We start from the raw sequence: 19,329 nt of genomic DNA, 5'->3' as shown, positions 1-19,329 counted from the left end.
ATGCTTGAAGTGTTTGTGAATTATACTAAGCATGTTGGGCAATTACTTGAACCAAGTGGTCCACAAACGGGCATTGAGATAGTGGTGAATAACAATCACTCTTATTGATGTAATATGATAGAGATGTAACAACAATGTTAGTGAGCCCTTCATAATTTATCAACTTGTGATTGATGCTGAAAGTTACGAGCACAATCAACTTGCACATATGAGCTACTAAACTCAAGTGTGCTCATAGATACAACTCAATCATGCGGTATGCATAAAGACTTATAGGCAACATGAAATACCCACAAGGTAGACAAATATGGTCACATACATTACATCATAAGACAAAGTGTCATCGCATGCATTTCATTGTGATTAGGAATTGTGAAATAGTGGGTGCCCCTAATCATGGTGCGTGGGGAACTTGAACCTAAATAACATTCTTTCAAAATATTGGAAGTACACCAAAGCTTAATTAAGAATCCTTTTGTATATTGGAATAGTTGCATGCAAAGCCCAAATAAGCATCCTTATTACCGGTGCAAAACCAACATGAGTTATAAACAATGCTAGACAAAATAGACGAGTGATTGTTGCATCTTTTATTCATATCTTAATTCACTATCAAGAAGAGCATTATGCCAATAAGCATCGCTTTGATAGCATTTTCATGAGTGACATGGTGTTTCTTAGCATGCAACCTAAAAGTTCCCCCCTAATTATGAACGAGAAGTTCAAGCCCAAATATTATGTTCCTCTCCTATGCCTACAAGCATCACTCCCATGGCACTTTCATCATGATATGGTATTTCATAAGCATTTTGCCAAGAAAGTATCAATTGGATAGCATTTTCATAGGTGACATGGCAACCTAAAAGTTCCTCGTCCCTAACTATGCACAAGAAAACAAGGCCCAAATATTCCGTTCCTTTCAGATTCCAAAAAGAGAGAGCCAAATAGTAGTTTGTTGTGCCACAAAAAGTAATAGTTTGGTATGCTGTAAAAAGCAAGCCCAATAGGAATTTCATATGTGATATGGTGTTCAATAAATGCAAAGCAACCTACAAGTTATTTATGGTCGATTATATGCAAGAAGTTGAGACCCCAAAAATTGAGTTTCTTTGCCTCATGTTGTAAAGATAAATGATCGAAATTCCAAACTTTTGTTATACCCAAGCCCCACATACTCAAGTGCAGAATGTGTATGCCGTTTTAGGTACTATTCGCTTGACGTGCCAGGCATCAAGTTACTGAGGAGAAAATCATTATGCCTAGAGAAATTGATCCTCGGATCTAGAGAATTAGTGTGAGAAGCAAGATGATGAAAGAGCATCTTCCTAATTAGAGACCTTTCTTAACAAGAAAGATGAATCTAGTCTCATCGATCACCACTCGTTCTCGAGCTATGGTATACTGGCACCCTCCCCCAAGCTTCGAAAAACTGCACGGACAGGTTGCGTTCAAGGAATCTGAAGGTGGGTCTTAGGCTGGCCCCCGCCCCCGATTCCGAGCTTGGAAAAATGGGGCTGTCCCGACTCACTAACTTTGTTCATCCGCCTCCTCCTTGTAACGTAGAAAGCCTGATAATAAAGTAATCCTCCTCACGCCCGTCATTGACATCTCCCACTCACTTCATGTTTGCCGTCATTTTCTCTCAGGAGGCCATGTTTCTTAACAAAACTGCTAGCTTGTCATTAGGTGACCCTTGACCTGGATATCTCGGTTCCTTCATTTTTGTATCCCTTTTTGTGGGGGCCCTTTCGAGTCCATTGAGTTGATGCATTGCAGATGCACAAATGTTGAAATGGCAACAACGAATCTTGCTGTCAATGCTTCAGAGTTTTGCAGATAGATCACCTTGAAGCAGGCATACATGTCGTCGTACTTAACGACGCAGTCACCAGCACATGATTTTGAATTTTGACAAACTTCTTTAGGATGCAATAGATTCTCCTTTAAAAAAGTGGTTTCTTTGTTTTGTAAAGACATGCTTCTATTCCTGTATTAAAGAGGGAGGGGTAGTTCAAGCAAGTAAACCGTGTTTCTTCTTTCCTATCCATTCTCTTCATATGTGAAAGTAGGCTTGCTATGTAAACAGGTCAAGTTGGTAAATAAAACAGGAGGTCAAGCTCGATCATTGCTGGTAGGCTTTCCTGTATTTGAGCTGATTCATGGAGCACCCTCTTCATGGTAAATCAGACCATCACTTTTCATATAGCACCATCCATTGAGCAGAAACCAAGTTATTACGTTCCCACAGCCTGTGCTTCCAAGTGTACAATCGCATGTCTAACGAGTGTCCTTTCGAAAATGGAAATTGAGTGCCGTTCTCAGCTAAAAGAAACATAAGCATACCAATTGCTGAACTGGAAAATCATTCAAATGACAGACTCTGCATAATGTCACTAGCCTTTGACCTATAGAAACAGCAATCCACTTTAGACGCATGCACCAATAACAGCTAATGAACATTGTTGGAAAAAAGAGCATATTCCAGCTCAAAAATGAAGGCAAAAGCACGAGAACAATGCTGTTGCAGACCTCATAAGGTACAAGGCCCACATCTATATGCACTCGCACACTAAGGTGACCAATGTTCTCTTTAAGTCAATATGCAGCATATGACATTGTCAAGGAGAATATGTTCCAATAACATGGTGCAAGGAAAACACACACAAGTACCTTGACAAACCAACATTCTCCACTCAATGTTGACCAAACTGACAAGAAACAATTTATCTCAAAGAGGCATTGTCTAATATCGCATGATCTGTGAATGTAATCAAGGAGGTCCTAGCCCCTAGTAGACGAGTACCACTCCCATAATAGCAAGATAATATATTGATTTGATGGAAGTTTCATTTCAATGCTTGAGAAAAAATGCTAACCTTCCACAGTCAATCGTAGATGACTCCACTCATGAGGACACCGTTTGTGTGGGCCCCTGTATGTATGCATGTGACAAGATTTGGTCACTCCAGCTTTATTAAGTGACCTGGTTCAATTGTCATAGCTGCTTAACAGTCAAATTGAGCCTGCAACTACATGTGTGGATTTCTGTCAACCAGAAGAGGTTGTGTGTGTGTGTGTGTGGGGGGGGGGGGGGGGGGGGGGTGGTGGCGCCGCGGCGGCGTGTGTAGTCTTATCCCAAAGATGATGGCCTTGCAGTTAACACTTGGACATCCCACTAGGTGCATCACCAGTTGGGCACCTTTGTTCACAGTGTGTTTGTAAAAGTCTAGGCTCTTGCTCACTCAAAATCTTGGTTCCGGTCGTTATCCTTGGTAGGATCACCGAGGAGGTTAGTCCCAGTGCAATTAAGTTCCCTATTCATTCGGCTTGCAAGCTATCCCATCTATGCATAAGAAACATGCTGGTGTGGCTTGTACCTACTCTCTCGGCCAATATTTGGGAGGGCACCCCCTTCGTGGGCAGTGAGGATGTGTGACTTATCTTTTTTTTTTAACAGTGTAAAATAGGCTCTAGATGTTGTAGATTTTGCCAATAGCCACACTAAGGAGATTTGTGATAGCTCATTGGATTCGGTATATGCAATCACCTAAGAGGCACTTCTTGAGGATGATGTTCATCATAATTGTGCGGAGATTGTTTCATTCGTAGTACATGCATAATGTGATGCTGTTCGTTCACAACACATGCATCATGTGATGTTTCTCCTGACTGTGATCATCTTTGCTTAGGCTGCTTATTTTGGACAATTTGGAGGTTGTATTGCGTGGTTTAGGTTCTGCAGCGATTACAAGATCTACCAGCTCATGCTCTTTTTGGATGACCTGGACAATGTATTACTTGGTTCAGAGTCTGCAGCAATCATAAGATTTACATCATCATAAGGGGCTAGATCATCCTCTTACTTTCTTGGAGGATTTTCATAGTTTCAGCATTGATAGGAAGCTGCTTCTTTTTTCCCTCGCTTACTTTCATACTTATCTCCCTACCTTCACTTGGTTGGGAAAATGTCACCAAGAGGGGTAATTGAGATAGTGTTTAAGCCCCACTTTAGGAAGCCCGTACTTTTCCAACAAGAACCCCACTATTTTACACACTTATGCACATTGACACAGACATAATGGCATCCTGATTCTGTACCAAATGGATGTCATCCAATAATGTCTTATCAAGCATTGTAAGATAGAAAATTAGGCGTCTAAGTTGAAAGCATGACAGATGGATACCTTAATGGGTTGTGCCTGCATCATCCTTCCCTTCTTTTGTCATTGAAGCCCTATATTCCATACTGATTAGTTCCTTAAAACAGCCGCAAAACATGCAAATTACCAAAAGTACCATCAAAACGAGGAGTGGCTCTAGAGGGTTTCTGTGTCCCACATGCAAAACCCTAATTTGGGAGGATCCTTCCACATCTATAAAGAGACGAGCTGCCCACCATTCAGCCCCATCCTTGTGTGCAGGTTTCTCACGTCTACATGAAGATTTCAGCCATCGGAAGAAGGCCGTTGGCTATCCAGCCCATCCAAACTGCTGCCACATTATCATCAACCTCTCCCGACTTGTCCATTGCTGCTGCCCATCACTCCTAGCTGCTAGCAACCTCATTCAGCCCCTCTAGACTGCTACATTTGCTAACTAGGGTGGCTGCCCTACTGTCTAGGCATCAGCTCGGCATCAAACAAACTGTGTTTTGCAATGGAGGCCCTCCACCTGTCATCCAACACTCCACTTGCTGCTGCCACATTAGTCTGTTTGTGCCTACATCATCATTCCCTTCACCTGTCATTGTAGTCTTGTGGTTTTTGTAGCCATTTGGATCCATGTGTTGTTTCTACTTGTGTTTGAGTCTACTTGGTTAGCCGAAAGGCCCTTTGTAATGTGTGTGAACATCCACATCAGTCCGGCTGCCTCTGAGTCCACTTGGTTGGCCAAAAGGCCCTTTACAGACTTCAATTCATTTATTCAAGCTTCTTTAAAAAATGGGGAGAGATAGAGAGAGATAGAGAGAGATAGAGGGACCGGGGAAGAGGAGCAAAGGAGAGTAGAGCAAATCGAATCAGATGATTTGGAGCAGACCTGCTTGATCAAAAGGTTGAACATAACCTGTGTAATATGCTGCTACAGCAGTCAAGTCTGAATTGAACACCGCTTTTATCGATCAGGTGATGGAGGCTTTGGGGCCCCATTCGGATGCTAAAGAGGGGAAAGAAATGGTTCCATGTACCAAGATGGCAATCCACTGTTTCGAAGTTCAACCCAGTCCTCATGTGCAACCGCCAGTCAAACACAGGAAACATGCCTCTAATCCTTTGATGGAAGATCCTAAGGAACCTCTGCCAGATGATCACGAGCCGCGCTTCTATGCACACATCACATCTACTACTGAGGAATCGCAAGATTTAGACTGGGAACACTTGCTAGAGTTTGCTAATACATTACTGGGAGATTATGTCCAACACAACCGTAAGACCTTCCATGTCCAATATCAGGATGATGTTTTCGAAGTTGTTGTGGATACAAAGAAAGCTTTTTGTGGGATCATGGGGCTTTTATGAAGTAATGTTGAAGTCAACCACGCTTCATGATAATCTCTTAGCCGAAGTGCCTTTGTTTTTTAATCACTGCATTGTTTAGGCTGTGCCTTGGCTACCATTGGCTGAAATCCAACGCTTGCTTCAACACAAGTGCTTGGTATAGGTAGAAGTGGAAGCTTGTCCTGCTATGTACTGGCCTTTGCTAAAGGAAGCTATGGCAGCTGTCAGGTTAGGGTTCTGCAACACACACATACTCGCACACACACACTGAACTAGTGAACACCCATAGAGAAGAGAGTGTTGGAAGGTCACATCCACTATGTGAGAATGAATGAAAGCACAATCCCTAAGGTACTAAGTACCATACCCATTGACAAGTGTTCACATGGGAAAAAAACCCTTCTCCAGCTAAAAGGTAGAAAGGGAGCATTCACACCAGAATTTAGGAGCAACATGACAAGTGTAACAAACCCCCCTTGAGTGAATGATGTGAAGTATATAGAGACTAGGCAAATCAATCCCCAAATGGTATCAAGACGAGAACCTTTGCTAAAGGCTTCAAACTTCTCTCTAAAGAGCTTTTGTAAACACGTCTACCAAGTTATCCTATGTATGGACATAAACCAAGTCAATCTCCCCTGCATGGAGCCTCTCTCTGACATGACGATAATGCACCTCAATGTGCTTAGTGCAAGTATGAAAATTTGGATTCCTTACAACTGCCATGGCACTTTGACTATCAATGTAGATAGGAGTGGGTAACTACTGTCCCCCACACTAAGATCGATCAAAAGGCGTCTGAGCCATACACATTCAAATGTAGCTTTAAATGCCAATATTCAGCTTCACAGCTAGATGTGGCCACTATAGACTGCTTCTTGCTCAGCCAAGAAATGCATGAATAACCAAGCATGAAACAATTGCCACTAGTGGATACCCTCGTGTCAAAACAACCAACCCAATCACTCTCTATAAATACATGCAAGCAAAGAGTAGTGCCTTTAGGATAGAAAGGCCCAATGTTTGAGTACCTTTGAGATAACAAAGGACACGTTTAACTGCTTGCCAATGTATGGTACCAAGGTTGTGCATAAAGCATGCTAACTGAGAGACCCCAAAACACAATATCTGGCTGTGTATTACACAAATACATTAAACAACCAACAGCCTGTTGATAAAAAGAAGCGTCAAAAGATTCTCTTGCATCCTCAAGTGTAAATATGTCACCTCTTTCAACAAGAATTGAGATAGACTTGCAGTCTTGCATCTAAAAACGCTCAAGAAGCTGCCCAATGTACTTAGATTGCTACAAAATAATGCCCCCCTCAACTTGAGTAAACTGTATGCCAAGATAGTAGTACAAGTGGCTAAGATCTATCACATCAAAAGCATGCTGCAATTCAGCTTTTAAATCTGAAATATGTGTCTCATGAGACCCAATCAACAGCATATCGTCCACATAAAGAATGAGAATCAAGAGGCTATCCCCATCTTTGCGGACAAAGTGTGCTCTCAGTGTGTGAATTACTGAAGCCAAGAGCAATCAAGTATACATGCATCTTCTCATACCATGCCCTAGGTGCCTACTCTAAACCATAGAGGGCCTTAACGCAAGCAGCACACTTTGCTTTCTGACCCTTTCTAAACAAAGCCAATAGGTTGAGTGACATAAACCTCCTCGTGAAGATCACCATTCAAAAAAGTAGTTTTCACATCCAACCGATGCACATGCCAATCATAATGAGCAGCCAAAGCAATGACATTGCAAATGATAGTCATACGTGAAGTGCGTGCAAACGTCTCATCATCCTATGTTGTTGGAAATACCCTTTGGCAACAAGACGTGCCTTGTAGTAATTAATGATATCATCAGATCTGCATTTTAATTTGTAAACCCGCTTAGTGCCTATAGCACACATGCAACACACAAGCCACATAACTCCCATGTGCCATTTTTATCAATAGAGTTTAACTCTAATTGCATAGTTGCCATCCAATGCTCATTTTGTAAAGTATTATATAAGGAAACGGTTCTTCATTGCATGCAATAGCTACAAGTGCCTACGCAATCAAGTTACCATGTGTATAGCGAGTGGTTACTCTAGTTCTACCAGGAAGAGGAACAAGTTGTTTGCTGTTCCATAATGTATCTAACAGCCATCTAAGGACTATTTTAGCTTTCCTGAATAGCAGGCCTCTCATTGGCCACTTCAAAATTAGCAATGCCTTCATCAATGGGATGAAAATCAAGCTACTATTCAGCATGTGTTTATTGCTGATTTTGTTGTTGTTGCTGTAAACCCTCAATAGGTTGCTGAGATTGACCAAAATCAAGTTCACTTTGCTGAAATAAAGGCAAGAAACTGTCAAACGTGTCCATAGGCCCCACATTGGGCTGATTTTTGTAGTCCGTGAAGGGCTGACCAATATGTTAAGTGAATACCACATCTCTATTGACAATAATATTGTTGATGGAGTGATGGTACAAGCGGTACCCTTTACTTTTTGCATTACAATGAATAAAGATGCATTTGACAGCCGTATCTTCCAATTTATGTCTTCGTGGTTATGGCACCAAAGCATATGCCAGGTAACCAAAGACACAAATATGTGACACCACTAGTTTCTAGCCATTCCAAGCCTCGTAAGGCATACAATCAACCAATGCTTTAGTTGGGCTACGATTCAGCACATACATTGCACACATGATAGCATCAAGCCAAAACTTTGAGGGCAGTTGACAACATACAGCGTGCCATTTCCACCAAAGTGTGATTTTTTCTTTTAGCCACATTGTTTTGTTGAGGTGTGTAAGGCATAGTATAGTGATGGATAATGCCCCTTTCAGCCAAGGATGGCATAGTACAATGATGGATAATGCCCCTTTCAACCAAGGAGGAGTTGAACTCCCGTGACATATATTCCCCCCCTCGATCAATAGGTAGTGTAATCAGCTTGCATCCACTACCATTTTCAGCCAAGGCCAAGAATGTTTTAAAGCATGCAAACACTTCAAATTTGTGGTTCAAAGCATATGCCCAACAATGAGGAGTCATGTAATCAATGAAGGTAACAAAGTACAAGTATCCTTCAATGGATTTGGCACAAATGGACCCACAAACATCACTATGCACAAGCTATAATTTCTGATCAGCACACATAGTGCCACCCTTGGAAAACGAAGCATGATGCATTTTGCCAATTACACAACTTTCACATACATTGTGAGTAGATGCTTTCAACATAGGGAGATCGAGCACCATAATTTTGCTTCTTAGGCGTAGCAAACTGCCATAATTAAGATGACCAAACTGAGCATGCCATAACTCAATGTTATCCACAATGGTGGCATCAACATGTAATGCATCCTATGATGCTCTCCTCTCTTATAAATCAAGCTCATAGAGCCCATTGTACAAAGTACGAGTGACAATGAGGATATTCCCATCACTGAAGTCATAGACACTGCATCAATCCATGTGGAATTTGACCACAAATCCAACACATACAATGGCTGAAACTAAAAGTAAGTTTTTCTTTATACCTGACACATACAAGAACTTTTCAAGCATGATAATTTTCCCATCCACTACAATAATGGGAATCTGACCAATGTCTTAAATGGCATACAAAGCATTGTTTGCACATACACTTGATCCCCCCTTTTGTACATTTTCATATGATATAAACAAGTCACAACGGACATTATGTGCTTAGAAGCACCACTGTCAAAATATCATGTGCTCGAAAGACCATGCTCATTTGAAGAAGGATTATACGAATGACACACAATAAAGATGTAAGACTCACCAATGTCCAAGCTTGCCAAATGTTCAATTACATCCTTTGCATTTGCTGAATTTTCACCAAGGCCTGTATGTCCCGAACAATCCCTTGTCTAGACGTGGTCTGTGGGACAAACCGGCACCCTGTTTGGCACTTGGTAGACCATGTTTGTTGATAGGAGATTTCAATATGTGTATTGATACATCGCAGTCTACATCTAAGCATTCAGTGATGGATGCTCCCGAGAGTCATTTTTGGTATGAGCTTGCTTTGAATGTTCTTAAACAATATTTTTTGTATTGGCTCTACCCGCCGGATTTAGGATTCATTTTTCACTCGGCACAACATATCACTACATGGTCTAGACTAGATCATATCTACATCATGCATGATGATGCCTTCATGCCAGAGATCTTGGACATGCAAGTCTTGCAAAGCTACCCCTTGTTGGATCATTTTCTTGTGCAGTTTGAGATGCTTGCATAGTCAGTGGTTCCTTTTGCGCTATTTCTGAGCAAGGTTCCGTTGCACTTCAATTCATCTTATTTCAAGCATCCTATTTTCAATGGTTATATGGGGCAATTGCTTGACCGATTTGTATCTAATTTCCCGTCAGGAGGAGCTCGCTCCTTTGAGCAACTTATTGGTAATGTTCAAAGGGTCACCCAACAATATGGCATCCATCATGCATCCCTTTGCAAACGGTGTCAACAACCAGCACAAGAACTATTATCCTTGGTGCATTCATTTCTTCTTGAGTCCCCACATGATACATTCTTGTCCTCACTGGCTATGCGATTGGTTGATCTTGTCTAACAGTTCCGATTGAGATCTTATCAGCACACTGAATTGGAATCTTTGACTAACAATTCGCAAGATACCTCCTACCAGTCTCATAAATTCTTTCAAGTTCTGCATCCTTCCCTTGGGTTAGACTACAGTATCCAGATGGGCACATGGTTAAAGGTCTGCAATCCATTGTTCACATTTGTTGCGACTATTTTCTAGAGCTTCTTGGCTCGGCCCAACAACCACCCTCTAAGCATAATTTCTATCACCCCTTCAACTTTTTATGATTTGGTTTGAGACCACATTTCATCTAACATATAGGTTGCACTAGAAAGTGACCTTCATGAGGATGAGGTCATGGATGTCTTATTGCACTTACCCATGGATAAAATGTTAGCAGAGTATTTGTCAGCTCATGTGTGAGTCTGAGCTTAATCTAGGCTGGGCATTTTTATTAGGTATTTTAGGTTTTTTCTAGTGTGGCATTTTATGCCATTGGGGCATTTTATGCACCAATCGGCCAGCATTAATGCTGTCCGACCAGCATTATTGCTCCCCACTTTTTCAGCCTATTTATACTCAGTGCTCCTCCTCAGTCAGTATCATCATCTTCACCATCTACAGACTCTGTGGAGAGAGGAGCCAGAGCCAGTGCCAATGCCCACGCAGCCAGTGACTCACTGTTGTATGCAACTGTCTCGTGTTCAAATATATGGATTTTTTCCAGCAGTTTATTTCAGCACATGTTTATGCTTCCACCGCTGCTCCACTTCTGACATAAAAGCCCCGGTTGGGATGAGTTCTTTGAGATCTATGCCACTCATCTCATGAAACCTTTAGTTGTCATGTGTCAACAAGTTTGGGAGACAGGAGCTATGCCAGCATTGTGGAACGAGGGAGTTATTAAATTGATCCCAAAAGTGCCATCTTCATCAATGTTGAAACATTGGAGACCCATCTCCTTAATGGGCTTGATGTATAAAATGTTCTCTAAAGTGTTGGCTAATTGCCTCCATAGGGATCTCCCTACCATTGTGCACTCCAATCAGTATGGCTTCATTAAGGGTGGAAACATTTTGCATAATGTGATGAATGTGTAGATGGGAATTGACTATGCCAAGAACTCTAACAAGGAGGTGGTATTAGTGCAATTAGATTTGGAGAAAGCTTTTGATTATTTGGACTGGTCCTTTTCAACAAAACCAATGCATACTATGGATTTTGGGCCGTGTATGTCTCACTTGATCTATACCATCAATGCTGATGCTTCTTCCAAGGTTATGTTAAATGGTGATGTTGCTGACCCCTTCCCCCTTGCACGATCGGTTCAACAGGGCTGTCCATTGAGCCCTTTGTTTTTTGACTTGGCAACGCATCCAATGCTCATCATGTTATCCCATATGGTGAGCACTAGGCACTTGGCACATTTATCTCTTCCTTTTGGACAGCATTGTGTTGCATAGCTACTAGCAGACAACAACTTCATGATCTTGCATGCAGAGAAGGACAATCTTCGAAAGGCATTGGATGTTTGGACACTACTTGGGGCATGCTTGTGGTCTCCATGTTAATGCTGCAAAATCATCCCTCATTAGTTGCACTGAATCTCACATTCAATCCTTGGGATAGCAAGGGGTGGTGGTGCCCTATGGCAATGTTGTTAGACATGTGCAGATGGGAATTGACTCTTCCAAGCACTCTAACCAAGAGGTAGTATTAGTGCCCTTAGATTTAGAGAAAGCTTTTGATTATATGGACTACTCCTTTCTTGCAAAACTGATGCAGACTATGGGTTTTGGGCTGCATATGTCTCAATTGATCTATACCATCACTGTTGCTTCTTCTAGGATTATCTTAAATGGCGGTGTTACTGACCCCTTCCCCCTTGCACACTCAGTTCGATGGGGTTGTCCATTGAGCCCATTGTTTTTTGCCTTGGCAATGCATTTGGTGCTCATCATGTTATCCCATATGTTGAGCACTAGGAACTTGACAAGTTTCTCTCTTACTTTTGGGCAGCATTTTGTTGCACAGTCACTAGCACACGACACCTTCATGATCTTGTATACAAAGGACAATCTTCGTAAGGCATTGGATGTTTAGACACTGTTTAGGCGTGCTTTTGGTCTCCATGTTAATGCTGCAAAATCATCCCTCATTAGCTGCACTAAAGCTAACATCCAATCCTTGGGATGGTAGGGGATGGTGGTGCCCCATGGCAATGTTATTAGACACTTGGGATATCCTTTGGGTGTTGATGTTCAGTCAAAATACTTGCTAGTGTACACCTCAAAGTAGCCCAAGCCATCGTGCTACCAACGCTTGCCTACTTTTTACCACTTCTGCCTTTGAACACCGCTTCTTTGAATGCACTTACCAAACATATCCATTTTATGTTGTGGAAAAAGGACTCCTTGCATGCACGTATCTCTTCGATTTCTTGGAGCCAACCATGTTTGCACCTCGAAAAGCATGGGTGGTGTGTTGAGCTAAAAATGCATTAGCTTTACTTAAACAGCCCCAAAACATGCTTAATTAATGAAGAAACCTTGTTTATTTAAAAGAAACGCGATCCTAGAGAGTTTCTGTGTGCCATAAGCACAAACCCCCTTGGGAGGGCCCAAACTTTCTATAAATATGTATGATGCCCTCCATTTAGTCCTTAATCTCGTTTTTGCAAACATCTCAGCCAAAGCTGTCCATTGCTGTCTCCATCAGTTGGTGCATGATTTTCAACCCTCTTCACGCAGTTTGGAGCTGATTCCAGCCAGGCAACTGTTGTTCCTGTGCAAACGTGCTGCCATACAACCTACCACGTCATCACAGTCCTGCAGCTTGCGTTTTGAGTCTCTATCTCACCTGTTGCCTGCGTTTTTAGTCTTTCTCTCTCCTCACTGATGTCTGCAATAAATCTAACTTCTCATTGCTGTGTTTGTTGGTGTTCGACATTCGGAGGCTGCCTTGCTACGATTCGGGATCTGTTCAGAGTATGACACTCTCCAACTCATTACCCCTATCTTGATCCTTGAGATACAGGAGTTGGAGGTATAGTATTCATTCACTATATAGTGTGTTTACTGCATAAGCATCGTATATTCAGTAGTCATATCACTTCATTCATTCACTGTGTTCATTGTCTCTGAGTTACCCTAACCCTAACTGTGTTCTTTTATCAGCCTGTGCTTTGTCGTACGGTTTCTAATTATGTTTCTGTGCTAGGATATTTCTTTACATGGTATCAGAGCCTAATACTCTCTGAGAAACCTAGGCCTTTGATCTAAAAGCTCTACATAAGAAGCAAGAACAACAGTAGGTTTAAATGACTTCGAACACAACAACAATTCAATCTCCAAAACCAACTATGCCGAGAGCCGAGCAAGAGTGGGCCGATCAACTTGCTCCACAAAGTTCCGACATGGTGGAAGACACTTCAGATTACATGGAAGAAAAGCTAGGTAAGCTGACCTCTAAAGAATACAAATTGATCATAGCTTATAGACGAAAGAAGATTGAAGAGCTCAATCGAAGGATTGCCCTTCAAGAAAAGCTGTTAAATGAATGTATGCATGAATTTCTCTCTTCAAATATTGCACGTAAATCTAATGATGTTGCAAGGCCGTCGAGACCTCCATCAAGGATGGGCCCCCCTCTTGGAGAACAAGACCCAGAGTATGTTCCTTTCTTTCATCCTCTTCTGTCCACTCCGATGCAAGGTACTTTAGATTCGTCTTTTGTTCCTTCTTCTTTTACCTCTTCTGCTATGCAATATTCTGGTAGAGATCATGTGGAAGAAAGAGTCTAGTCTATTGACTACAGAAAAGGTCCTTTGAAGGACCAATTCTTGTATGTTAATACACGTCGTAGGGATTATAAGAAAAAGCCAGGTACCTCTTCTTCTAACCTTCCTTCTTTTCTGTCTACTTCACAAAATCAGAATGAATTTGGTGTTTCTTTTTCTTCATTGCATGGTGCATCATCATCTTCACATTTTCAATTTCAATCATTAAATTATAAAAATAAACAAAATGTATCTACGCCTCACACACCACATTTTCAAAACCCACCCATCCGACCACATTCTTCCACTGCTTCTCCACTTCCATTCACACCATTTACATTTCCATTTCAAACACCTCATATCGCACCGCACATCACATTGGGGGGTTATAAAAACATAGGCACATCCTTTAGGCCCCATGCTTCCCTCAATTGGGTAGTGTTCCACCTACTTCACACACATTTTCGGGATCATTGCAGCCTGGGTATCCCCCCAATCTCTCCTGAGTGTGGATCAGTTGACTCCACAATTTGCCTTCATGGGTTTACCTAGTAGACCTTCTGGTCATACTGTTGTGTCCCAGCCTCACTTTGGACAGGGCTTCCGTGTCCCAGTGCCTCCATCTACACCGGCACCTAGGAAACATTCATGTTCCAATGACTCCGCCTCAATCGGCACTCATTGGACACTCACAGCCTACTTCTACCTACTCACCTCTATCCCCTCCTACTTATCAAACATATCCACCTCCACCATCTTATCCCCCACATCCATCTTACCCCACCTACCCGACACCTCATGGTTCTAGCTCATCTTCTGCCAAGTATGCATTTAATGGCAAGACTCATTTAACGGGTCAAACTTTACCCCTTGGTCGAACTTGATGAGACATGTCCTTGACTCCCAGAACCTATGGGATCTTGTGCAAGGGTTGAAACCCCAACCCAATCCCACATTTGTCCCATACGAGGTTGTCCGCTCATGGAAGGCTAGGAATGCCTCCGCTATTGTCAAGTTGATGCAAGGCTTATTGCCTAAGTTTTATTCTCAGCTTCAACATTTTGACTTAGCGTCTGAGCGATGGGCACACTTGACTAACCGCTATGTGGCTCGGGATAGAACCCGTCGTATCAATCTTGACCATGAGCTCCAGCTTTTCAAAATCACTGACCAGGATGACTTGAAAGTCAAGTTGGCTGAGTATCAGCGTCTTCTCACTGAATTCTCTACTACAGGGACTCCCAAGTCCTCTTACGATCAAGTCACATTGTTCCTAAATAAACTCCCCAGGAAATATTTCAATTTTGTGGAAGGTATAGTTTCAAAGTCTACCATGCCTGCATTCTATGAATTTGAGAGTCAGTTGTTGCGTTACGCATGATTGTTCGATCAATTTCATATGAATTCCTCTTCAGAAGGGGCTCTTGTTGCTCATTCTCAGAAAGGGCAAACAAGGCAAGAGAAAACAAAACCAAACCTCCACTCAAAATCAAAATCAAAATCAAAAGCAAAAGCAAAAACAAAATCAATCCAGGAATATCCCAATCTCTCAAACCTACGTGGCAAAATGTACCTAGAAAGAATAGATATTGTCAATATTGTCAAAAGGTTGGCCATTTTGACGAGGAGTGTTGATCAAAGGCAAGAGGCACAACACCAAAACCAAAGTCACAAACCCCCGCCCCTCAGTCGAGCAACCCCCAACAAGGGAGGCAAGGTGATGGCAAGGGGCAGTTTAAAGGTCAGATTCATACTACCACCGCTCAGCCATCTCAGACAACAACATTCTCAACTCCAGAGGGCTTGTCTAACTAGTCTGCAGAGGCCCACATCATCTCCATAGAGACATCCGATGCGAGTCTTATCCACATCTATGAGTTGCCTCTTGACGAGGTTACTGCAGAGGCCCACTCATCGCAACCAAGCACTTCAGTTCCTATTTGGATTGTGGACAATGGAGCTACACATCATGTGACTCCTATAGCGGACATTTTCCGTTCCCAAGCCCCTGCAGCCGAAGGGATCTGCGTAGGAAACAACTCCTCGGTCAAGATTCGGGCTCAAGGTTGCGTCAATTTTGCCACTAACAAGGGTCGGGATCTCGCTTCGCTGGACAATGTATATCATGTCTCTCAACTTGGGGTGAACTTGTTATCTATTCAGCAGCTTTGCCGGTTGGGGCGAGCAGACTTCTTTACAGCGACCACAGTCGAGGTTCTTGACTCTCAGACTGGTTTAGTAATTGCTTGCAGTAAGGCACAACCTAATGGCCTATACCACTTGACACATTTTCTAACCAAGCCAACAGTTGCGGGCTCCATGTTCCATAGCTTCTAGGCCTTAGCCACATCTCGGAAGCCTACGAACAATGAGCGCCTTTGGCATTTTCACTTAGGGTATCTTGGTTATGACTCTCCTTACGAGTTGTCACGCCATGAGCTGGTTAAGGACCTTCCACACCTGAAGCTAGCTTGAGATGTCTATAAAGCATGCAAGCTTGGGAAGCATCACCGTACCCCATTCCCTCAGCAAACCTCACATCATACAAAGACGCCTCTCTTAGATTGATTCATGTTTATCTTTCTGGACCGACATCCACTACTGCCTTGAACGGCATGTTGTACTTCTTTTTGATAGTGGATGATCATTCCAAATACATGTGGGTATACTTTCTCAAGCATAAGACCGATGCTTTCACATATTTCTCTGCTTGGGTGTTGTTGGTTCATAACCAGACCAGTCGTCATGTCGATTGCATGAGGAGTGATAGCGGTGGTGAGTTCATCTCCCACAAGTTTTCCGGGTTTCTATAAAAGCATGGCATCTCGCACCAGCTCACCTCTACAAACTCCCCTTCTCAGAATGGAGTCATAGAGCGTAGGAACTGGACAGTCATGGAAATGGTACGCTCTATGTTGTTCACAGCAAAGCTCCCTGAGCGCCTTTGGGTCGAGGCTATTACCACTTCGGTGTACATCTTCAGCCAATGCTCGACTGTGGCTCTTCCTCAAAAGACCCTGTATGAGGCATTTTTTGGCTCTCGGCTTGTTATATCCCACTTCAGAGTCTTCGGGTATCGTGTGTACACACACACGCCTGATGATAAGATAGAAAAGCTCACTCCCCGAGCTGATCTCCTTATTTTTGTGGAATATTCCTCTAAAGCAAAAGCCTATCGTTTGTTTGATCCTCGGACAAACAATGTGATCATTAGGCAGGATGTCATCTTTGACGACAAGGATATCGTACAGTTCTCTCCACAAGACTCCAATCCGATTCCTTCTTCCATATTATCAAAGATCGTGCCTACTAAGCCTGATCTACTTCCTGCTCCTGACATTTCCGCAGATTCTTCCGCTCCCAAGCCTCCTCCTTGAGACCCGTTAGCTTGCTGGTACCAGCAGACCATGCGGGATTCAGGAATCCTACCACTGGATTCCACTCCGAAGGGACTTAGAAGATCTACCCGACTTGCTCCTCAGGCATCATTTGCATCATTGTTTATAGCTGATTATATCGCGCATTCCGAGCCGGATACATGGCAGGAGGCTCTTCAGCACCCTCAATGGTGAGAGGCCATGGAGAAGGAGCTAGAGAGTACTAACCGAAATGAGACTTAGTAGACATTGGTGGATCATCTGAGCCACAAGAAAGTCATCGGGACAAAGTGGATTTTTAGGACCAAGCTAAAAGCTGATGGAACTTTAGACAAGTACAAGGCTCGCCTTGTCGTGCAAGGATTTCGACAAAAGGATGGCATTGATTATGAAGAGACCTTCACCCGTACTACCCAAATGACATCCTTTCGGTTGCTACTCGCGCTAGCCGCTCATCACGGTTGGCCGATACATCAAATGGATGTCAAGAGTGCCTTCCTAAATGGTTTCTTGGAGGAGGAAGTCTATGTGGAGTAGCCACAAGGCTTTCCTTCAAGAAACCCTAGGGATATGGTATTCTGCTTTCATAAAGCTCTTTATGGACTGAAGCAAGCACTACGGTCTTGGTTCCATAGGATAGATGAGTTCTTGCACACTCACGGATACCATTCTACTCCTTATGACCCGAACTTAGATGTTCGATCTATTGCAGAGGAGGTTAGCTATATCTTGCTATACATTGATGACTTACTCATCACAAGCTCAGATTCTGCTACCATAGTGAAAATCAAGGCTAAGCTTAAAGCTACATTTGAGATGACAAACCTTAGTTTGTTGTCCTATTTCTTCGAGATGGAGATAGTTCGTTCTCGGGGCTATATTTTTATGTCATAGCAAAAGTATGCACTTCAGCTCGTGGAACAGTACACTCCGGATTAGACATGGCCAGTGGCTACGCCTCTAGATCCTACTGTCCACTTGTCGAAGGATACCTTAGGATAGCCCTTCGATGAATACCTATCATTCGATTGTAGGAAAACTTCTTTGGTTAATTCACATACTAGGCCAGATTTAGCTTACTCAGTTAGCATACTCAGTCAGTATTTCACAACACCTAGGATGTCACATTGGATTGCATGTCTTCGTGTGTGGCGTTATTTGCAGTGTACTTATTCTTATGGCTTGACATATGGTTCTCGTTTATGTTTGCAAGGGTACACTGATTCTGATTGGGCAGGAGATCCCTGTCCAAGCAAGCTTCGATCCTTCTCACCTTTCAACTGGTATCAGAGCAAGGCTTCCCAACTTCCTGAGCTTGGTTCGTGGCATTCTTAGCTTCCATTCAAATACCTATAGCATTGGGTCTCCTTCCCGGCAGCCATAGCCGAACTTCCCAAGCTCCCGTCACTCCTCAGCTTCCCAAGCATCTTCCCGACCTATTGAGGCACCCTCAAGGCATTGCTACAGAGATATTGAAGTGTTCTTTTAGTGTTTTTCTTTCGTTCTCAGGTTTTACTTTTTTACTTTGATTTAGGACAATATGGTTGGTCATTTGAAAGATACAGCCCTCTTTAACATTGCCAAGTTGGATGGTACCAACTATGGGTATTGGAAGTCCCAAATATGGCAGGTTTTGGTGCAGAAGTTACAGATTAAACCCTTGCGTTTCAAAGGTGTCAAACTTGAGGATATGGATGATGATGTTTGGATGGAAGTTGATGAGCTATGCAAGTCTACCATTATTTTGTCTCTCAGAAGAAGTCCATCATAATGTTGTTGAAGATGAAAATCAGAGTGCATGGGATTTATGGGAGAAGATTCAGGAGCTTTATGCGCAGCAAAGTCCTGCATCACAGATGTATTGGCTGAAGCAGTTAATGGACCTTCACATGGAGGAGGGGACCTCCCTTTCATCTCATTTCAGTCAGTTTCATGCTATCATGAAGTTTGTTGTCACAAGGTATCGAGTTCAAAGACAACTTGCACCCGTTGTTTCTGCTTGGCACCTTGCCTCAATCATAGGATGTCTTCCGTACTGCCATATGCACGAACAAGCTTGATGGGCTAAAAATCAAAGATGTTGAGAGTGCTTTATTGACTGAGG

The 19,329-nt window shown here is 42.7% G+C and overlaps 1 long non-coding RNA gene across 1 annotated transcript in view; it reads right to left on the bottom strand.

Moving 5' to 3' along the window:
- Positions 1 to 212: 212 nt before the first annotated feature.
- LOC148035103 (uncharacterized) overlaps positions 213 to 19,329 on the bottom strand; it is a 32,791-nt gene continuing 13,674 nt past the window's right edge. The window contains exon 3 of the long non-coding RNA XR_015691157.1: positions 213 to 2,405. This is a non-coding gene — a long non-coding RNA (uncharacterized LOC148035103). The remainder of the gene's footprint in view (positions 2,406 to 19,329) is intronic.

Source organism: Lygodium microphyllum, chromosome 6 (assembly GCF_053477565.2).
Source record: "Lygodium microphyllum isolate KBCC chromosome 6, Lygodium_microphyllum_v1.1.10, whole genome shotgun sequence".
Classification (NCBI taxonomy): domain Eukaryota; kingdom Viridiplantae; phylum Streptophyta; class Polypodiopsida; order Schizaeales; family Lygodiaceae; genus Lygodium; species Lygodium microphyllum.
Note: the sequence above shows the minus strand (reverse complement) of the source record. Positions and strands in the feature narration are given on the sequence as shown.